This window comes from Amborella trichopoda, chromosome 7 (assembly GCF_054954075.1).
Source record: "Amborella trichopoda isolate Santa Cruz 75 chromosome 7, AtrichopodaSantaCruz75HAP2 v2.0, whole genome shotgun sequence".
Classification (NCBI taxonomy): domain Eukaryota; kingdom Viridiplantae; phylum Streptophyta; class Magnoliopsida; order Amborellales; family Amborellaceae; genus Amborella; species Amborella trichopoda.
Window position 1 is genome coordinate 14180080 of NC_142342.1, and position 22899 is coordinate 14202978.

Below are 22899 nucleotides of genomic sequence, written 5' to 3' on the forward strand. Positions count from 1 at the left end.
AAATATCATCATGAGGGCGAGAGTGCCTCGAGAGAGATAACATCCTCCTCTTTCAATATCTCTTAGCTGCAGAGAGATTAGCCCAAGGGAGATGTGCTTAGAGATTGGGGTGGTAATGGGCCAAGTCGGGTCCTGACCCAGACCCAAACCTAGACCTAGACCCAAAAAAAAAATTATGGGACTCGGAATTGGACATGGACCCAACCAGACTTGGACTTGAATAGTATTTAGTTCTAAGATTTGGACCCAGACCTTAAGTCTCTGGACCTAGACCCGACCAACAGGGTCCAATTTTTGGACCCATACCTGGACCCAGGTCGGGTCTACCAGTCGGGTCTCGGGTCCATTGCTAGCCCTATTGAAGAGAGATAACAAGGGCAAAATGTTTAGAGAGAGATTGGAGTGTCTTACCATACTTGTAGCCACAATCTTAGAAATATGTTCATAGCAATATACCATACTTGTAGCGACAGTCTAAAGAATCTGTTCATAGCAATATTAGGCATTAATGTATGGCCCAATTTTAGCTCCTTAATTATAGCAGTAATTCTAGTATGTATGTTGTATATATATTGACCTTCTCTCAATGGAAATATAGAACCTTGTCCTCATTCTATTCCCAATTATGCGACTTCATATGGTATCAGCTTAAACACGTTTCTAGGCCCTTCCATCAACAACAATGGCCACCGATAGCCTCCCCTTCACCGTCGCTCTAAACTCAACACCACCTATTTTGGATCGATCATCTCTATATTTTCTACACACTTCTAATCAACCCCGGTAATTCCCTCGTCTCTCAGCCTCTCAATGGCGATAACTATCCCACTTGGAGCCGTGCCTTAACCCTGGCCCTTGAAGCCAAGAACAAACTCGGGTTCATAGATGGTTCCATTCCAAAACCCTAATCCGATCTCCTCAACTGGATCTTTGGATTCGATGCAACATCATGGTCCAATCGTAGTTGATTTATTCAACCATTCCCTCTTAACTAACAACGTTCTCTGGATCGACAACGCCCATGCCATTTGGATCGACCTCCGCGATCGATTTTCTCAAAAAAATGCACCACTTATCTTTGAGATACGGCGTGCGATTTCAAATCACCCACAAGGCATTGACTCTATCTCTACATACTACACTACCCTCAAGAGTTTTTGGGATGAACTCTCCTCTTATCGCAGACCTCCTACTTGATCATTCATTATTTTTTCTCCAGTGGCAAGCAGGTTCGGTTTTCATTCTTGTTTATGTGAATGATATTGTCATAACTGGTTCTAATGCATCCTTGATTCAAGTTGTTCAACAATTTCTTCATCAACGGATTCATATCAAGGATCTAGGTTCCTTGAAATATTTTGTTAGTATTGAGGTGGCTCGCTCGCAGCATGGTCTTTATTTTTGTCAGCGCAAATATACTCTAGACATCCTAACGGATTCTGACATGTCTGGTTGTAAACCCGTGGACCTCCAAATGGAACAAAATTTGAAACTCTCTGATACAACAGTGATCTTCTTCTAAATCCTTCTCCATACCAGCGTCTGGTTGGGTGCCTCATTTATCTCACTATTATTAGGCCAGACATTGTGCATACTGTCAACATTCTCAGTCAATTTATGCACCAACTGCACCAACGTCACCTTGATGCCACTTACCGGTTGCTCCGTTATTTAAAGGCTACTTCGGGTTAAGGCCTTTTTTTCTCCTCCCAGAACTCTCTTTGCCTCCGTGCTTACTGTGACTCTGACTGGGTAAGCTGTCCTATGACACGCCACTCCACCACAGGCTATTGCATACTCCTCGGGTCTAGTCCTATCTCTTGGAAGACAAAAAAACAATCCATTGTTTCTTGATCTTCAGCCAAAGTTGAATATCGTGCCATGGATTGCACAACATGCGAGCATACTTGGTTGTCTTCATTCCTACAAGATCTTGGCATCCCTCTATCCACTCTCACACCACTTTTCTATGACAACCAAGCAACTCTATGCATTGCTTCAAACCTCGTTTTCCATGAGTGCATCAAGCACATAGAAATCGATTACCATGTTGTCCATGAGAAGCTACAATAAGGATTGATTCGGCCCATGAAGATTTTGTCAAGCCAACAACTTGTAGACATATTTACAAAATCTCTTGGCCGTGATTCCTTTCAATTTTTAAAATCCAAGTTGGGCGTTTGCAACCTACACGCTCCAACTTGAGGGGGAGTCTTACCATACTTGTAGCCGCAATCTTAGGAATCTGTTCATAGCAATATTCTATACTTGTAGCCACAATCTCAGGAATCTGTTCATAGCAATATTAGGCATTAATGTATAGCCCAATTTTAGGTCCTTAATTATCAAAGTAATTCTAGTATGTACATTGTAAATATATTGGCATTCTCTCAATGGAAATGCAGAACCTTGTCCTCATTCTATTTCCAATTATGCGACCTAATAGAGTGTTGGGTATATATGGCCATTCAAGGCCTTATGAGTGATTGTAATAAAAACATTTGATATAGTAGAACATGAACTCAGTGGGAGTGTGGTCCCTTGCGGACCATACTATGCAAACAGTGTTTGCAGATACCGATTGTACTTGACGGTCTAAGCCAGTCAGTTGGAAAAAATACATGTTAACTGGGCAGAGAGTATAAAATGATAAGGGTTCTGCTAGGTCATCCCTTGATGAGGTCGGAGTATACTCGGATGAGTGAGCCGAGAGACTATGTGACCCTTGTGTGTGATGGTGGCTTATAGAGATAGGGGCCAAAGCCTCATCATTGTACCATCACACGACATGCATATTGATAGACCGTTTCGAGAAAGCAAGCCACCTTTTAGGGTAAAGCATATGCATATGCGAGAGATGCGCCTATGCATCGAAGGAGCTGTGGTCGCATCAGGTCTAGGTTACCTTGACTTGTCTGTAGGGATTGTGACCCTTGGGCCCATCAGCCAGACTTTGGTGACCCGCTAATGAGCCCCTGCTTGGACTGTGAGTCATGAAAAACATTGGGTCGGTTTGATAAAGCAAGTGGGGTCTGTAGTCCACAGTTGAAGGTGTAGTGCCCCATGATTGTTGATTCAATTTGTAAACCATATGGATCATTTTTCCATCAAATTAATTTAATTATGTTTGTTTTATGATGGGAATTATTTTAGAATTATTATTTGAATTTTTATGAACCCCTGGATATTTTATTTATAATTGTTTGATTTATAAAATTAAAGATATTGATTTTGCAATGGTTTATCAAATAATATTCTAAAATTCTTTTACTAATTTTAAATATATAAAAATTTCATGGGGGCCCATTATGCACATGGGCCCACCATATTTCTAGAAGGTGGGGCCCATGAATCCCGTCCTTGGGTGGCACGCCCATCCTTTATGCTCTGTCCTATTTTTTTGGGATATGGCATGTGGCCATATAATTGGAAGATGTTGACTAAATATTGTCTTGATATATCTTTGAAAGATTTTGTGAAAGTTTGAAAAGGCTTGTGCTATTTTATAGAATGAATAATATTTTGATTAGATAATTTTCTATTGATGGGAAAATGGTTTAGGAAAAGGAGATAAGGGTTCATGCACATTCCATAATGTTGATGTCCCATCTATAGAATGGATGGATCAGATCTCTCACTCCACAAGTCACCTTTGATCGACAGTCTATGTTCAATCTCACTTAAGAGGTAAACCATGAGAAACACTAAGAAACCCTAAACCTAAAATTGTTCTATAAATAGAGGATTTCCCCTCCTCCGTTCTACACATCTCTCCCTTCTCTCTCTTCCCTCTTTAAGGGGCATGCCCCATTCTTTCTCTAGCTTCTTCTCTCTCTTAGCCCATATAGGGGGCACGCCCCAACCTTAGGATTTCTCCCACTCTCTTTCATCTCATTAGGTCCAAAGGTTGGGTAGTAGATGATATGCTAAACTAGGTCTTGGGGATTGGGACCTACGTTCTAAGCTAGATGATCAAAAGGGAGTTCTAAAAAGTTCCATAGAATAGTTTGGCTCAAACTTGCTTTCCCAATTGAGATTGAAGCTAGATCGTCGATCCTGCGCCATCGGATGGTGGTGACTCGGTGTGGGGTGTAATAAGCTCGGTTGAGGTAATATCCGACACTCTTCACTTTTATTTTATGCAATCTTATCTTTATATTCTCAAGCATAGTGCACTGTTATTTCAATGGCATCAAGTTTCAAGATCTTGGTTTTATTGTTTTGTTGATTTTATTTTGAAGTATATGTTATTGTAATAAAGATCACCTGTAAGTGATCTTTTGCCAAAACAAAGGGGGTGAAAAAAAAGTATTCCCAATAAGTTCTTTCATGGAGAAGAATACATAAGTTTTTTAAAGCATGAGGTTTACCAGGGCTCTTGGTATCCCTATTTCCCATTAACTTTACTCGAGGAATCCCGACAGTCCAAATTATCGACTGGTGAGGAAGGTTGCCGTCGTAGTTGTTTAGATAGGGCTGCAACCTTATATAAACTTTTTCCTTTATATAAATTGTTGATTCAGACAGATATGGTTCCTATCGTAGTTGTTCTGATAGGGCTGCAACCTTATATAAACTTTTCCTTTATATAAATTGTTGATTCAGACAGATATGGTTCCTATGAATGTATGATCCAATTTTAAGGAATCCTTGAATTGCATGATTTTTTAGTTTTTTGTTCTTTTATTTTAAATTTTCTCGTTATCTTTAGGCCAATTAGGCTTAGGAGTTACCGAGTTGGCCAACGTGATCCAAAATCAGTTCCCTGATGATTCAAGACCTGATTGGGTGTTTTAAAACTTGAAGTAATTCTTAGGGCCCGTTTGGATAGGAGGAAATTAGGAGTCTTAGATATTTGAAATTCTGGGAAATCTATAGATTTTCAATATTAAAGATTTTTGTCATGAATTCCTTAAATATCTTGTTTGGATAAATTATACAAAAATTTATGTATTCCTTGCAATCACTTCTATGTCCATTGCTTGGTAACAAAACTTGATATACTTTCTCTCTCTAAATTTTTTTTTATAGACTTTCCCTCTCTCTAAACTCAAAATTTGTAGTAGTGTATCTATAAAAATTTTGAGATAATTTATCTCTCTAAAATTTGATATGGTTTGTCTCTCTAAAATTTAATATACGTTGTATCCAAATTTTAAAATTTGAAATTGTCTATCAAAAAATTTTGAGATAATTTCTCTCTCTAAAATGTTTAGGTGTTTTACTCTCTCTAAACTTTAATATAGTTCATCTTTCTAAAATTTTAAGATACTCTCTCTCTAAAACTTAAAACTTGAGATAGTTCCCCTCTTCAATAATTTTAAGATAGTTTCTCTCTCTAAATATTTTTAAATAGTTTCTCTCTCTAAACATTTTCAAGTAGTTTCTCTCTCTAAAATATGATATAGTTTTTCTTTCAAATTTAAGATACTGTCTAAAAGCTAAAATTTGAGATAATTTCTCTCTAAAATTTTTGCAATAGTTTTTCTTTTCTAAAATGTTTTATGTCCTTTCTCTCTCTAAAATTTGATATAGTTACTCTCTTAAATTTAATATGCTTTCTCTCTCTAAAACTTCAACTTTGAGATAGTTTATCTCTCTAAAATTTTGAAATAGTTTATTTCTTTAAAATTTGATATAGTGTCTCTCTAAACTTTGATATACTTTCTTTTTCCAAAGTTTAAAATTTGAGATCCTTTCTCTCTCTAAAACTTAAATTTTGAGATAGTTTATCTCTCTAAATTTTTTGAGATAGTTTCTCTCTCTATATTTTTTGAGATAGTTTCTCTCTCTGAAAATTTCATGTACTTTCTCTATTTAAAATTTGACATAGTTTATCTCTCGAAAATTTTAATATACTTTTTCTCTCTAAAACGTAAATTTTGCGATAGTTTCTCCATCCAAAAATTTTGTGATAGTTTCTCTGTCTAAATTTTTTTGGTAGTTTCTCTTGCTAAAATTTGCTATAGTTTCTATTTCTAAAATTTTAATATATTTTCTCTTTCTAAAATTCAAAATTTGAGATAGTATATCTCTAAAACCAAAAATACGAGATAGTTTCTTTCTTAAAAGAATGAGATATTTCTCTTTCTAAATTTTTTTTGGCCGTTTCCCTTTCTAAAATTTATAATAGTTTCTCTCTAAAATTTTAAGAATACTTTCTCTCTATAATTTTAAGAATAATTTCTCTCTCTACAATTTAAAGAATATTTTTTCTCTCTAAATCTTAAGATTTGATATAGTTTTTCTTTCTAAAAATATTTGAGTTAGTTTCTATTTCTAAAACTTTTTAGGTACTCCCTAAAATTTGATATAGTTTCTCAATCTAAAAATATTAAAATATGAGATTTTTTCTCTCTCGAAAATTTTTGAAATAGTTTCTCTATCTAAAAAATTGGGATAGTTTATCGCTCTAAAAAATTGAGATAGTTTCTCTCTCTAAAAATTTACATGTACTTTCTCTCTCTAAAATTTGATAGTCTCTCTCTAAAACTTAAAATTCGAGATAGTTTTTCTCCCTAAAAATTTTTCTCTCTTAAATTTTTTGGAACTTTCTCTCTCTAAAATTTTAACATACTTTCTCTATCTAAAAATTAAAATTTGAGATAGTTTCTCTCTCTCTCTCTAAAATTTTGAGATAGTTCATCTCTCTAAAAAATTTGTTACTTTCTTTCCCTGAAATTTTAACATACTTTCTCTCTCTAAAATGTTAACATATTTTCTCTCTCTAAAATTTAAAATTTGAGATAGTTTTTCTCTCTAAAAATTTTGAGATAGTTTCTCTTTTAAAAATAATTAAGTACTTTCTCTCTCTAAAATTTTCATACCTACTAAATACACCATATGTTTCGGGTCGAGGGGGCAAATGAGTGAGATTGATGGGCCTTAGAAATGCAAAACACCAGGTTTTGGTGTGGAAATGAATCATAGAACAATAGGACTTATTTCCATGATTTTGATTTTTTTGATTTTAAGTATCCTAGTCATTAAACAATCCAAACGGTGGATATATTATCCATATACCCAAACAAGTCATTAAAGGAAATGAACTTGTCATTGCAGCATGGTTTTTTTTTAATTTCTTCATTTACTTTCACTAGCCCATATGCCAAGGTAATCCTCATGAGCGCGTGGGCCACTCACAAGAGCAATCATCCATCCAATGATAAATAGATATTTGATGGCGAGAGACCTATCAAACATGTTGGCTGGTGGATCCCGTTCTTTCTCCATCATCATTCAGGCAATTTATTGGATGGCTATGATTCTCCTATATCCCATGTAGACACCAGAATCATATTTGTGGAAAATGATTTATAAAGTTGCAATCTTATACTATACAAGTAAGATGAAAATAAAAAATCCAATAGAAAAGAGTGTTTTGAAGTTGGAAAACTTTCCAATCGTTCATCTCGACCTAGAGATGTATGGATATAAAGAAAAAATAGAATTTCAAGTATGAAAAATAGTGCACCTTGTAATAAGTTATTTGGACCATCTATTTTCACGTTTTTCAAATGTTTATAGATATGATGAATCTGCAATATTTTTGGCACTTAAAATTTCATAATGGGATTTGAACATGAATTTGCAAGCCATCATAAGGTTTCTCATATTAGAACTTACAAAAAAATTTAGAGGTACACCTTACATATATAATATCGTATACAAACCTCACCCCTACATTAAATTGCATTATTGTACTTCGGAAGTAAATGCGTGCCAAATTTTATGATGATTTTTATTGAGTGGAATTTGGTTACAAAGCTCAACTTAATTAGATGCTTAGAAAGCCAACAACACTTGAATAAATGAGACCTTACTTTGTTGATTGAAAAATGGAGAAAAAATTTAAAAAGGAATTTGTTAAAAAAAGTGTTTTCTAAGGAGAGAGACTTCATTTGGGGGCAAGCCATCTATTTTTTTTCATTGTTAGACGATCAGATGGGTTTGAAGTCAACTTTTTTTGCTTTTTTCTTTTCTTTTCCCTTTGAAGTTATTCTTGCAGTGTCTTTAATGACATCGTATAAATTAGAATCAAATAAATTACAGATAATTAGACAAATATCTGTTATAGTTTCCGTTATTATCCAAATACTAAATCATTTCCATTATTACTTGCATGTCCATTTTTTTCACTTCATAACGAAAATTAAAAAAGAGAGGACATTTTTACCTTTTTTTGGTTTTTGAACAACCAAAAAGTTTTCATTTCATTTATCAAAAACCAAAAAATTTCGTGCAAAAAAAACCAATTTAACCCCATCATACGAGCATATTGGAGCATTTTTCTTATTTTTAGAGTTCCAAAAATTTTGTCCCCCAATATAGTATCCTACAAACTTTTTTGTCTCCCAATACAATATCCCACGAATTTGAAGGTATTGGCTCTCAGTCTGGTCGTAATTGGTACCTTTCGTACTCTTGGCTTATACTCTTGATTAATTTTGTCACAATTAGTACAATATTTTATTTTGGTTTTACTATCTGTTATGTATAGTTAAAGTGGACTTTTTTTTGGGTAAATATTGGTGAAGTTGTTTATTTATATTACTATTTGTTATTTATTTGTTTTGGATAGTTGATTGAACAATAGATTTATTTAGTAGTACTTTATATTGTATTTGTTGTTTTGGGTAAATATTGTTTAATTTGTTTGCTTGTATTAATATTTGTCATTTATTGTTTATTTTGTGTTTGTATTAATATTTTTTTTTATTGTTTATTGATTAAGTGAATCTTTTAGTAGTACACTATTTTGATCTATTATGTGTCACTCACATTTTATAAACCCTAAGTTAGTTAGATACATCCAAATTTTTTGTATTCCTTATTGTATTGATTTTATGTAATACGAATTTTGATATTCATTTAATACAGTAGCATTGACGATGGTTACCGAGGGAGTCCAATTGGTATTTTGATATCGGGGATCATTTGAGACAAATCCAGATGACAGACGTGTTGTTTATAAAGGGGAAAAATTGAAGGTTACGTAGTATAATGGAAATAGTTCCTTAGATGAACTAAAAATTCATTTTGGGAATTTAACATCGTGTGATCCAAACAAATTGACTATTGTATTCCACAACACAAGTCTACCTAGTGGCCTTGATTTGATTGAAATAAGTGATGATATAAATGTATCTTTTATATTGGCAGGGGAGTCTTCGAGTAATATTGTATACATTGCTTCTGTAATAGAACCGGAGCGGAGATCTATAGAATTCCGAACTGCAGAACCTGTTGATGATAGGCCATCTGCAAGGAATAAGTACATCTACAATTTACATTTTCATGTTTAATTTGTTTTATTTAAATTTTTTATGTGCATAAATTGTTGCTTCATATTATATTTTATCTTTTATCAATAGTCGGTGTAACGCTCCTTTACTTGATCAACATGATAGCATTCAAGTGGTGACTGAGCTTGAGCTTGTCTCAGAGAGTGATATGGAGGATATTGAACCGATTGAGAGCATATGTAAAAGAGTTGGCAACGAGGTTCAATTGAAAATTGGCCAATTTTTTGAAAATGTCAATGAATGTTGGCATCATTTGGTTGATTTTGTTGTCCACAATAATTTTGTTTTGAAGTTTGACAAAAGCAAAAGGGGGACGGGTGTGGGTCAGTTGTAAGTTAGAGGAATGCACATAGCAAGTTCGATGCTTACGAGTTAACAGTACCATATACTTCAAAATGAAGTCCTTGGTTAAGGAGCATACGTGTAGTGGTCCAATGGGGAGGGTCCATTAGTCACTAGCTCTTAGTGATTGGGTGGAAAAAAAATTTAAAACCCGCATTCATGACTAACAAAAAATTAAAGCGAAAGACATTATAAATGATGTCATGCATGATCATAGAGTCAGGCTTTCCTACATGCAAGCTTGGCGGGAGAAAATTGTTGCTAGGGAGATGATAGACGGATCACATGACCAACAATACAATGACCTCCCCTTATAAATGGAGAAGTTCCCAAAACCAACTTTAGAACCAAAGTTCGAATCCACACAGATGAAAGCAGGTTTAAACGACTATTTATTGCTTTTCGTCCATGCATCATGGGTTTTGTTAATGGATGCTGGCCACTAATGGGTATTGATGAGACATTCTTAAAAGGAAAATATCAAGGAATATTATTGTATGTCATTGCCGTAGATGTAAATAATGAGCTTTTCCCAATGGCATTTGCAGTGGCCGAGAAGGAAGACCCAGAAGTATATGAGTGGATTAAAAATATCTCTCCCAAATCTTGAGCAGATGTCTATTTTATAGGGGCTAGATACCATCATCATCTTACCTTTAACATAGATGAGTCATACAATGTAGAAATTTTAGCTGCTCGGGAGAAGCCGATCATTACAATGTGTGAAGAATAAAAGGTACAATTGATGTTCAGGTTTGAAGAGAAGAGAGTTAGCTAATAGTTGGAGTGATGTGCTAGTACCGAAAGCCCAATAATTACTCGACTTGCGAAAGATGAAGGCAATATTTTTACACACAGTTATATCAGCAATAGATACACAGTTTTTGGTTGTTGAACATTTGAAACACATCTACAAAATTATAAACCTTGTGGAGTTTGCAAATGTGTTTTTCAGTTCTTCAACAACCGAAAACAGATGTTCATTATCATAAATCTTATGTAATTTGCAGTTGTGTTTTAGATTGTTGAACAACCGAAAATTAAAATCAAATTGTTTTTAACTCACTATTTGAAGAGCATTTTGTTCATTTAATTTTTAAGTTTTTTTTAGGATTTTTCAAGTGTTTGAGGACTGCTTTTCAATAAGGGTTCTATTTATTAAAGAATGGCGCAATTCCATTTTCTAAAGATACGCTGTGGTTGTTTTTAAAGAATTACTTTGAGGTACATATCAATGTAACAATATATTTGGTCACCGTAATTACTTTGAGGTACAATTCCATTTTTTATCTGTGCCTATGATCGTTTAAATAATATGTTTGATTGTTTAAATAGGGATGCAAACTGGTATAGATTTACAGATCACCCAAGGTATAAAGCATCCATCTTAGAAAATTAATGCATGTATTCAAAATCAAAACACTCAAATATTGCCAAAAGATCATTACTTTAATTGCTCTGGAGTTCATTACAATATGATGACATTATAAATGCTTGAAAGTACAAAACTGTACAAAACACTCAATACACTCAAAATTAGTAGTCATTGCCTTCTCTTGGGTCAATGCTGCTTCTTTCGGGTATTATGCCTTCTGGGCTCCTCAACTACAAGTTGTGTGGACGGGGTCATGTCTTCTGCAGCACGAATACTTGACCTACTACACCACTTTTGGGCTTGTCATGTGCGCCTTTTTCATTAACTTGACATTGTAAATGCTCCATCTTGCCTTCTACTTCATCCACGTTCACATGCATAAACTTAGATAGCATTTTAAACGCGTTGTTAACACGATTATAATCTTCAAGATACCACTTTTGTTTAAGTATAAGTGCCTTTGCTAGCATAACAGTACTAGCCTGAACTGCACTAACTTGGAAAAATAAGATAGGTAAATATAATATTAATAACATATTATTAAACTAATAAGAAAGTACAAAATTAAAACAATTTCCAGGACAATATAAACATACCAACTGGTTCTCATAACTATATTGTGGTTCATGTGGTTCTTCCTGGTTAACATGTTGCATTACGTCTTTTGGTGAGTTAGCGACATTATGGATAATAGGATAGGTCACTTGGTTGTACTAGGCCGTGTACTCCTCTGAGGGCAATCCGTTGTCAGCGTCCACTTCAATGTCTAATATCATGCACTCATGTCGAGTAAACCAATAATGGATTTTGTCAAAATTATCATTTCTCCAATCTCGCGCCTATTTTGTCTACTTGACCTCCTACCAACTACCACCATAGATAGGCTTTCTTAGAATTCCCTATTTAGTTCCAAACTGCCGGCACACATGATCTGGCATATATGGCTCGACAATATTGTCAAATATCAGGGTCATTACGTACATTGAGGTCTCGAATGTCTGCCACCTATCATCTGAAATGACATCATTTGGCCTGAAATAGAGATTCCATATTACATGTCATATGATATGAAATCAGTCAACAAACAACTAAAAATACTTAAAAATAATAAAAATCATTTCATAATAAATCTTGTAATATCAAAGTTAACACTAACGTCATTAGGTTGGAGGTTCTTGAATTCTTGTCGAATGGGAAGCATCAGGTTATGTGGATTGCCATAATAGTTCTTTGGTGGTTCCCTTCTTTTTGCCCTAGGCATATTTAAAGAGATACTAAGTGGTATGTGCCTCATATGCATAATATGCTAATAAGACCAACACTGCATTATATCAAGATGTGATAAGCAATACTTATTGTTGGAAAGTAATCTAAACTATTATGCTTATGTAAGATACGAAAATATAATTTACTTGTATAAGAGTGCTTGAACTACTAAAATATCTTCCCTTGAAAGTACAAGCCTTTTTGAGTGAACGATATAGATATGCGAGGGCTACAACACCCCAAGCATACTTTTCGGCTTCTTCAATATCCTCAAAAAATTGTAAATACCTTGTGGGCACTGTTGATTGCGATGGATCTGAGAAAATAGTGACGCTGATGAGGAAGAGGAGGTACACACAGGTATACCTAAGAACTTGCACATGGTTGCATCAGGTGGCAATTGATTAAAGTTCGCCTTCAACCATGAGTGCTTGATGACTGCCAAGTTGCCTTCAGTGGGGACTATACCCAAATTGTTTTCTATAAACTCTCGGAGGTCACTAATTGGACGGCATGCAATAGGGTCGTCATCCACATCAAGTCCCAATATCTCGTAAGCATCAAATAATGTAGGTGTCATCTCACTAATTTGAATGTTATAATGAAAAGAATTGGCTTAAAACACCTCCTCTTTGCATTGATTGCGACCAATGGATATTCTATTCAACCTGGCCGGAAAATAGATAAAGCACCCAACCCAGACCCATTCACTAATTGCACTTGTTCATTAGTTAGATCCCAATCATTTAATTGATATGGTTTTCCATCGATTCTTATTTCTTGTTTTTCCAAAATACAACAAATATACAACATATGGGTCACAATACATATACATGTACTTCCCGTATGATGTTTAAACAAACTACAATTTATTAAAAAATAACAAACTAATATAAAGAGCAGATGAATATATGCATATACATGTCCGTCCCAAACGTAATAGGATGAATGTTCTGGATGCAGCTATAGTAAACTAGGGTCCTGAGGACCTCCTGGATATCCCCTATCTGGATAGACACGATTCATATTCATTGAAAACCCCTAGCAGTTTCAAAATGTTCAATACATTCATCATAATTCATATACAAGTCTCCATTTTTAAGCTACTCAATCTATCAACAAATAAAATCAGTTCTTTACTAAGATAACACTATATCAAAGTTAACAATAAAATTTAAGATATGAATTTAGGTTTTTTTTCATTTATAAGGCTTAGTCCTTATACAACACGAGAAACACTAGCATGTCCATATCTACTGATGTTGGGAATTTTTCCTAATGAGGGTCAAATTCCAAGTCTACAATTTTGTAATCTAGCCTAAACCGTTGAAAATTCTCAATGATCAGGCATGGATTGCTAAAGATCATTGGTATTTGAAACTTTTAACTTTTAGTCCTTCTACAACATATTTTTTGAGAAATCTCAATGCTAGACATTAATATTAAGTTCCTACAAGAAAGAAGAAAATAATGACAAGAAGAAGGGAAACTTCAAATTGATAACTCTGTATCATTCTCAACCAATCTCTCTATAATACTAACATGATTCATAAATAAATTGAACAACAAAAAAAATGTGATTTTATGAATCCACGTAATTTTCTAGTTCCAAATACACTAAATTTTGCAGCTAAAAAGAAAACTTAACTCAATAACGCATGTATAAATTTGAAGTTCTAAAAAAAATTCCATCTTTACAGTTCTTAAAACCCGAAGCATCTACACTTCTTAAAAACCCCAAATATCGCTCAAACAAATTGTCATACTTACAGAACTGTGAAATCCGTCAAATAAATACTAAATTGACCTCTTCTACTCAACTGTGAAACCTAAATCATAATCTTATCCAATGTAAATTTCTAAAATCGAACAACAAATCATTATATACATACCTTCGCTACATATTTGAAATCTGTCAAATGCTTTCAAAATCCGTCAAATGCAGTTAAAATCCATCAAAAAGCTTCTCTTCAAATGTAACCAAATCTATATAACGAGTTTTCTTATGAGAGAAGTAAGAGAACGAGAGCGAAAAAATTACAGAGAAGAGAGAGTGGAGCGCCAAAGTGTTGAACGAGACATACAGAAGCAGCGTTCATAATGTTTAAATGAGCCAAACTATTTCGGTTTTTCAAGAACCGAAATGCTTATTTTCAGTTTTTAAAAAACTGAAATTCCACATATTAAAAGCACATAAGGCTATCTAAGAATGGCATTCTCGGATCGGAAATGAAGTTCACAAGGCGGTCTGAGGATGTCAGACCACAAATAAAGTACCAAGCGATGCGAACCTCGGATCGCGTTGTTCGTGTTACACCAGGAGCAGTCCAAGTTTTGCATCCTCCGACCGGAAATGAAGTTCAAAAGGTGATTCGATGCTGCCAACCTCAGATCGCTAGTTTTTCTAATAAAAGAATACTATCGGTCTGAGGATTCTATGTTAAAAAAACTAAACAAAAAGAAATTCAAATTCGGTCTGAGGATTCTATATTAAAAAAACTAAAAAAAAATAAATTCAAATTCGGTCCGAAGAAGCCATCCTCAAACCGAAGGGTAATTTTGAAAAAAAAGAAATATCATGCGTTGACCAACTTTCGTTGTAATTTTAGGCTCTAAACGGAGCGTTTTGTATTTTCTCTATTTTTCTAGGGGCCAAACGTAAATTACTCTTGTTTATTAGCTAAAATGAACTGTGTACAAAAGGGTACAGGATGGACCATTCTCAAGGATCAAATGAAAACTTCATTTTATTTTTCAGGCTCAACTTGAGATGATAGATCTATAAAATTTTCAATCCCAACTCTAATTTAAATTTTGGAAGACTAGACTCATGAACCCTAAGATGCACCCCAACCTTAACCATGTTAAAGGGCATCTTTTTCACCCGGTAGATTTGGAATGGACCAAGACATGCTTTCTCAATTTATTATACAAACTAAATCGATTGGCAAACCTAATAACTAGGAAAAAGCCATGTACTTTCATCATAGATATGAGGATCAGACTCGACTGTCAGTTGAACAAATTGGATTCGCTGGTTTTGCATTTGAGCCACTGGTTTTGAGCATACTCTTATTTTTATTATTTTTTTTGGTAATCAAGTGGGGAAGACAACCCCACTTATTTTTTTTTCAACTAGGTTAGGAATTAGTGGGGAAGACAACCTTTGATTATGCGAAATTGTTGTGGACATTTATCATTCTGGATTTGAAACAATAAGATAGGGTTTCCGTTGAGGGAAATGTTTCTAGGTGGCCCTCAACAACATATAGGTTATATGTGACCCAACTTCTCAGCCGTTCGATTCAGATCGATCGGCTATAATTGTTCATACCCCAATATCATGTCAAGCACTGTTTTATTTTTCATTTTTTTCTACAAAATATTTTTGGCCGAAATTTTGGGCTTCCCATCAAAAAATTAGGGCGAATCTAGGAAAAATAAAACATAAATATTTTTTGAAAAAATAAATGAACAAATTACCCCTATAATTTTCAGTGATATTCTAGTAGTTTTTCATCATCGAAAATAAATTATGATTATTATTATTATTATTATTATCATCTGCACCCTTATCAAATCTATATGCGCCCTAAAATTTGCTTTAAAATGATTTGTATAATAAAAATTAAAAATACAAAACTTTGAGCCGTCTGATCAAGATCTTACAGTTAAAAGCCAATTTGTGACATTGTGACTTAAGCCATCTACATAGATCTAATGACTGAGACTAGGGGTCACATATAAAAAAAAAAAGGAAAGATTTGAGAAGTTTCTCTTCAAGGGGAAACCAGACCTACAACTTAATTGATTTCTTTTCACGGTCATACCACTCATTGCATTGATTTATAGAACCCAATGACCCCCAAAAGTTGAACTCAAGTAAGGGTGAGGTTTGTATAAGGTTGCCTCCTTGTTATATAGAAGCTAGGGGCATCTCTAAAATTTGTATAAAGATGTTGTTCTAGTGTTAAAAATCTTATGCATATCTAAAAACCTATTTTCATCCCTAGTTATAAAATTTAAATTTTAAAAATATATAGTTTAAACATTTCAATAAACACTTGAAACTAGACGGTCCAGTAACTTGGTATAAGATGCATTACTTTTTAGACTAGAAATTCTTTTCTTATTCATGTTCATATATCTTAAGGTCAAGATGATCAATTGGAGTATTATCCAAATGGCAGAACAAAGGATTTTTTAGGTTCACCTTACTTCAATCGTTTAAGGTTGCAACTAGATTTAAACTTTCCCTGAAGCCCTATTTGGTTCCTTGAAAATGGATATCCTGGGGAGATGCATCTTCCGGGGTTGGTATCTCCTAGATTATAAGTGTTTCCTATTTGGATAGCATCTAGTAAGAGATCTGGAAGATGTCTATCTATTGTTTGGATTGCCTGTAGCCTTATCAAAATAAGTAAAGCCTCACCTCATAACTCATCCAAAATTACGATTCAAGCATTGGAAAACCTTAACATCAATCATTTCGGATTGAACATTATGGTTATAAAAAAAAAAATTAGGATTTTAAGCTCTAAAAATAGTGTATATTGATCAAATTAGCTAGACTGTCCATTTCACCCAAAAAATAAATATTCATAAATCTGTAAAATATGCACCATTTTTTGAGTTACAAATTTTATTGTCGATGTTGGAAATTGATTTTAGATACATAAAGGAGATTTTCATTGCCAAATGCACTTTCCGGATGAGGATTTGAGGTGAGGCCGTATTTTATTTTCATAAAGACTAGCTTTATAGAAATTCATCTATTAATTATATTACGCTATTATATATCTATTATGGCTTTTGTTAGGTTACTCCTACACATGTAGAATATACTTAATGGATACTTAATACCCTTATCCTATAATGCACTCACTTTTTATGTAGGGGTAGTTTTAGTAAGGAAAAGGTTTTATAGAGCTGAGGCTTTTGACAATCAAATTAGAGCGCACCTCCAAAATTTCACTAGACTAGGTTGTTTTGATGGCCAAATATCTTCATATTGATCACCTTGACATCAAAATGCATGGACATGAGAAAAAAATGGTCTTCAAGTTTTGGAAATAGTGCACCTTGTAACACATTTTTGGACTGTCAATTTTCAAGTTTTCATAGATCTACTCAATCTACACTATTTTTGAAGCTTTAAATTTTATAATTAAAGACGGAAATATATTTTAAATCTATTACAAAGATTTCCAGTATTGAAACCACATTTCTTGATACTATTTGAATGTGCGCTTTACTTTGATTGTTTAGAGCCTTGGATCTATACAAACCGCACCCTTTAGTAATTAGTCCAGGATAAAATAGAATTCTTAATAGAAACAAAAATATTTATTAACTATAGTGGACAATATCATCAAGACATGATGTGTGTGGCATTACCTACTTGGAGCATTAATTGTTTCTTAATCACTAATAAAATGTTAGTAGTTTATTATAGAAATATCCACTCTAACCTACCTAATGACCAAATGCATTACTTAAAAAAATTTGTATTACAAATCAAGGGTATCTAAGTATCCAAAAATGTTTGAGTACATTAAATATATACTCCATGTGTACCCTAACAAAACCATCTAGGGTATTATAATATACAAATTACTTAATATTATAACATAATTTTATATTATATACATTATAATGTTATATATAATATTATATATTTTACTAAGCTCTAGGGTTTGAGGTGTTTTTTTTTTTTTTGGGCAGATCTCAACCCATTTTATAAAATATAACTTCACGTTTTTGAGGCCCATGACTCTCTTTGAATCTCTCGAAAATATTAATTCCACATGTTATGGTGGAATTGACATTTCCACAAAAAAGCTTAAAATATGGAAATTGATCTCCACATAGAAATGTGACTCCCACCCTTGGAAGGCATCCAAACCAGTGTTTCAAAAGTTGGTCGAATAATTTCTACTCAGCCGTGTTACTTGGACTCTGGCCATCCCGAGCCCAAGTTGTCTTGAGTTGGAGGTCCAACTCGTGGATCTTAAAACTTTTTTAAAAACATTATAAACAATTATTAAAATAAAAATATATTTGTAACATATTTATTTATGTTTCTTAGGCAAAGATTTAAAAGTATTTTGACCATAAATACTTATTTTCACATTTTTTCATCTTTTTTAAAAAATTTCAAAAGTACGCCTGATCTCAAACTCCTTTTTTATATAAGGTTGCAACTTTAAAATGTAGAATTAAAGATGCACCACAAGAATCCATTTGAAAATATTGTTTTAACGTTCAAAACCCCCTAGTTGATCATCTTGACATCGAGATGTATTGCTATGAAAACAAAAAAGGATTTTGAGCCCCAAAAATAGTGCATCTTACAACATATTATTTAGACCGTTCACTTTCAAGATTTTCTTATGTTTATAGATCCACTTGCTTTTAACCATTTTTTGAATTTAAAATTTTAATAATTTAAAATAAAAATAGATTTTCAGATAATCCTAAGAATTTTTTACATCAAAAGTACATATTATGATAAAATTTGAAGATAAGCCTTAACTGGATTGTTTAAGATTGCAACTTTATACAATCACACCCTTTTTTTTTAAATGTATATTTTTGCTACTTTTTAAGTACAATTAATTGTATTTTGTTGAATTTTATTTTGAATATATTTTTCCTATTTTTTGGGATTTTTTGTATCTTTTTATTTTGAAAATAATTTTTTGGTGCTATAGTACTCTGATTCGGGTGGGGGGAATAGGCCAAGTAGTCGGGTGGGGAGAATGGGCCGAATAGTCAGCCCGAGTCGAATTTTCCAAGACTGATCCCAACAGCATTTACATGCCGTTTCCATGGATATGGATCTTCCAGATATTCATTTCCAGGGAAGCAAACGGGTCCTTAAGTATTCATCAAGTCAGCACTTTGCAAAACATCCATATGTCTAAATGGATTTATTTCTGTAACTCAATTAACTAACGCGCCTTTGGAACGAGGTGAGATCCTCACACTCCACCCCTGTTTGGACCGCAGGCTTTAGTGCTATTATCTTCTTCCAGTTGTCTAAACAAACAACCCAATGCTCCCTCCTGCCGGACCATATACTTAATTCACACCCTCAAGCAGTGCCTTTATCTAAAGGTATTTCTAGGACCCAAAAATTGGTTATAAACCAAACCCAGGAAAAATGGAAAAAAACGCCCTATGTAACTTCTTAAGGTTGAATTTATGAACTCAATCCATTTATTTTTAATGAAGTACTCCTCAAGTGACCCTAAAGTGGTTATCAAAATTTTAGTTCCAAAAAGTTATCCCAAATAGCTGTTTTGATCGAGGAAGTAAGTGTATAGTGCGCTCCAACAGGAGCATGCTAAATGTGCTTAAGAAGACGTAAAACTCAATCTAGGAGTTAGTTTAGGACCCCAATTTGGGGACGCAACCTCATCAGCAGAGCGTCCAACCTCAAAGAAAAAATAAAAATAAATAAATAGATGCTATTGTATATACTTGAAATTTGAATTCTAAAACTTTTAGAGAGTTAAAAAAAATAAAATAAATAAGTAAATAGACAATGGTAAATAATCCCGACTGACCTTGAAACAAAATCAAACTTGAAGTCTGGCCTGCTTGTCTTTCTGATCAAGTGGATGGATGGATGGTCATCGATCCTTGGAAGTTTCCCGGGGTGCCCCGTCAATCTAATGCTAAAAATTAAAGGTTGGCTGCTGTGGATAAGAATGAACTTGAATATTTTTTAGATAAGAATGAACTTGAATCTTTCATGTAACAATCAAGGTGAAGGTGATGGTTAAAGATGATTCTAGATGATTTAAGTGATTCTTACATGTTTTGAAAACACGATTCGGTGAAAATCGAGGCATCAAGGTTTGAAAACACGATTCGGTGACCAGGATAGCCAATCCCAAAAACTGGTGAAGGCCGGTATAGGCATTCGTGTTGAGAGAACCAGGAAAATAAAAAAAAAGAGAGAAAATTGAAAAAATTTTAAAAAATAAGGGTGGTATCGGATTGGCTGGTTCCCTGACATAACTGTTCGGTTTCGTTAAAGAAGCGGAACTATCCAATTCTTGAAAAATGTTGAGAACCGGACTAACCCTACGGATTCATGGATCGGATCAGGCAATTAAAAAATGATGTCAATTTTTGAAACCGTGGAAGGCACAAATAATTCATTGGAAAAGAGCACAATACATTCGTCCTTGAAGAATTGGATGGTTTAAATTATTTGTATTTGTTGGATTTTGTGCTATCCAAAATCTCCTACATTAGAAAATTTCATATTACGTGGGATTGAGATATTCTTATATTATATGGGATTGAGATATTCTTATATTATGTGAGATTTAGATATTCCCAAATTATGTGAAATTGAGAAATTTCCTTATTATGTGAGATTGATATTGATAAGTTTTTTAAAGGAAATAGAAATACAAAAAGATTAGGACTCTTGGATATATATATATATATATATATATATATATATATATATATATATATATTAGTTTTTTTGAGATATATGTAACATTTATAGGAAGTTTCTTATTTAATATAGATTCCTAATCTTTTATATATGGGATGAAAGTGCAGAGAGTTTGTGTGCCCTATTTGGATCATCACATAGGAATGGTGGTTCCTCTAGAGACAGAGAGAGAGGGGGACAAAGCCTCATATGCATAAGATACGGTTTCCTTTTAGAGAGAAGAGAGCTTCCTTTGGACAGAAACATTGTGACGGGTGCCTCTTGTAGACTCTCGAAGATTGAGAGACTTGTTTCTTGTAAAGAAGCGGTTTCTATAGAGAATTTAGGTTGTTTTCCTTTTAGTTAGAGAGAAATTAAGTTTCTCATTGCTCTCGCATGTCTATCTGATGTTGTCTGTAATAGTTGTCAGAAGTAAACAAAAGGAAAGAAGCGTGGTTTAAAATGGTTTGTTCGACTTGGCTTTTGTCGAGCTTTGATCTAAATATTTGATGTAACTTTCATTGGTATGGTGGATTTTAATTTGCCGCGCCCATGGATGTAGCCCTTTTGGGGTGAACCACGTAAATTTTTGTGTTCTGGATGTAGCCTGTATGGGGTGAACCACGTAAATTTTCGTGTTCTTGTGATTTGTCTTTGTACTTTACTTGCTAAAAATCAATCCATCGGGTTTAGAGCTTCCACGCACAACAATATTTCCATAAGCAAAGACTGGTTGATAAACTTGAGAAGTAGACCCTTTGGATTTGATGCAAGGTTTTAGAAACCGGACCAAGGGGTTGAACCGGCTACCCAACGGTTTTGAGCCCAGACCAGCCATCAATGAGCTGGCTTGGCCAACTGGCAAAATTTTAAAACAAAATATGACAAGATATTGTAAAAGTTAAATCCTGGTTATCCAAAAATTTTAAACAAGGTTTAGGATTTGCAAATCATGTTAAAAATAATGTTTTCATGACATATTACACATAAAAACATGATTTTTAAAGTGAAGCTCCCAATTCTGTCAAGGACATGGACTAGTCCCCTATGTGAACAAATATGGCAACTACAACATATAGTGAGATTTGTCAGTGTCTAATTGTATGATATACCTGTATAGAAATTGTATCCTATAGTTTTAGTAAGTATTGGTTGTACCCTCTCTATAAATGCATAATTGTATTGTAATCTTATTCATACATAGAAAGACAGAGAATGTTATTCTTCAGATGGTATCAGAGCTAGTTCCTCTCAATCTTGTTTGGGGCCTTCTCACTTTTCTGATCAGTATTACAATTGCGGTACTTCTCTCTGTCTCTCTCTCTTAGTGTTCTCTGGAGTTGCAGTACTTCTCTCGATCTCTCTCTTGGTATTCTCTAGGTCTGATTTTTATTACAGTCTCCTTAGCAATACTTCTCTCGGTCTCTTTCTCTCTCTCTGATCTCTCTTACCTTAGTCTCTCTCTTTGATCTCTCTAATCACAACAAATCCCTACTTTCTCTTTGATATCTCTCAGATCTCTTTTATGTTTGATCTTGTTCATACTGATGTGTGGGGTCCTGCACCTATTCCATCTAAAGGAGGGTCATGTTATTTTGTAACCTTTATTGATGATTATAATTGTTATACATGGGTTTCTTTATGAATAATCGCACATAATTTTTTAAAATCTTCACTTAGTTTTATGCGTATGTTGAAATCCAATTTTCTACTAAAATCAATACTCTACGCTCATATTCTGGAGGGGAATATATCAATGGGTTGTTTTAACAAATTTTGGCTAAACATAACATTCAACACCATAAAACCTGTCCTTATACACCAGAATAAAATGATGTTGTTGAATGTAAAACTCGTCATATCTTAGAACCTGTAAGATACCTGTTTTTCTTACATCTGTCCCAAAAGAATTTTGGGCAGAAGCTGTACGTACATTAGTCTTTCTCATCAACATCATGCCATCCTCCATTTTATCCAGTGAAACACCTTTCCAAAAATTATTTACATGATTACCCGATTATTCTCTCCTACATGTATTTGGCTGCACTTGCTTTGTTTTGTTACCCAGAACCGAGCGAGATAAGTTATCTCTAAATACAATCAAATGTTGCTTTATCGATTACCTTGATAGTAAAAAATGATATAGGCGTTAT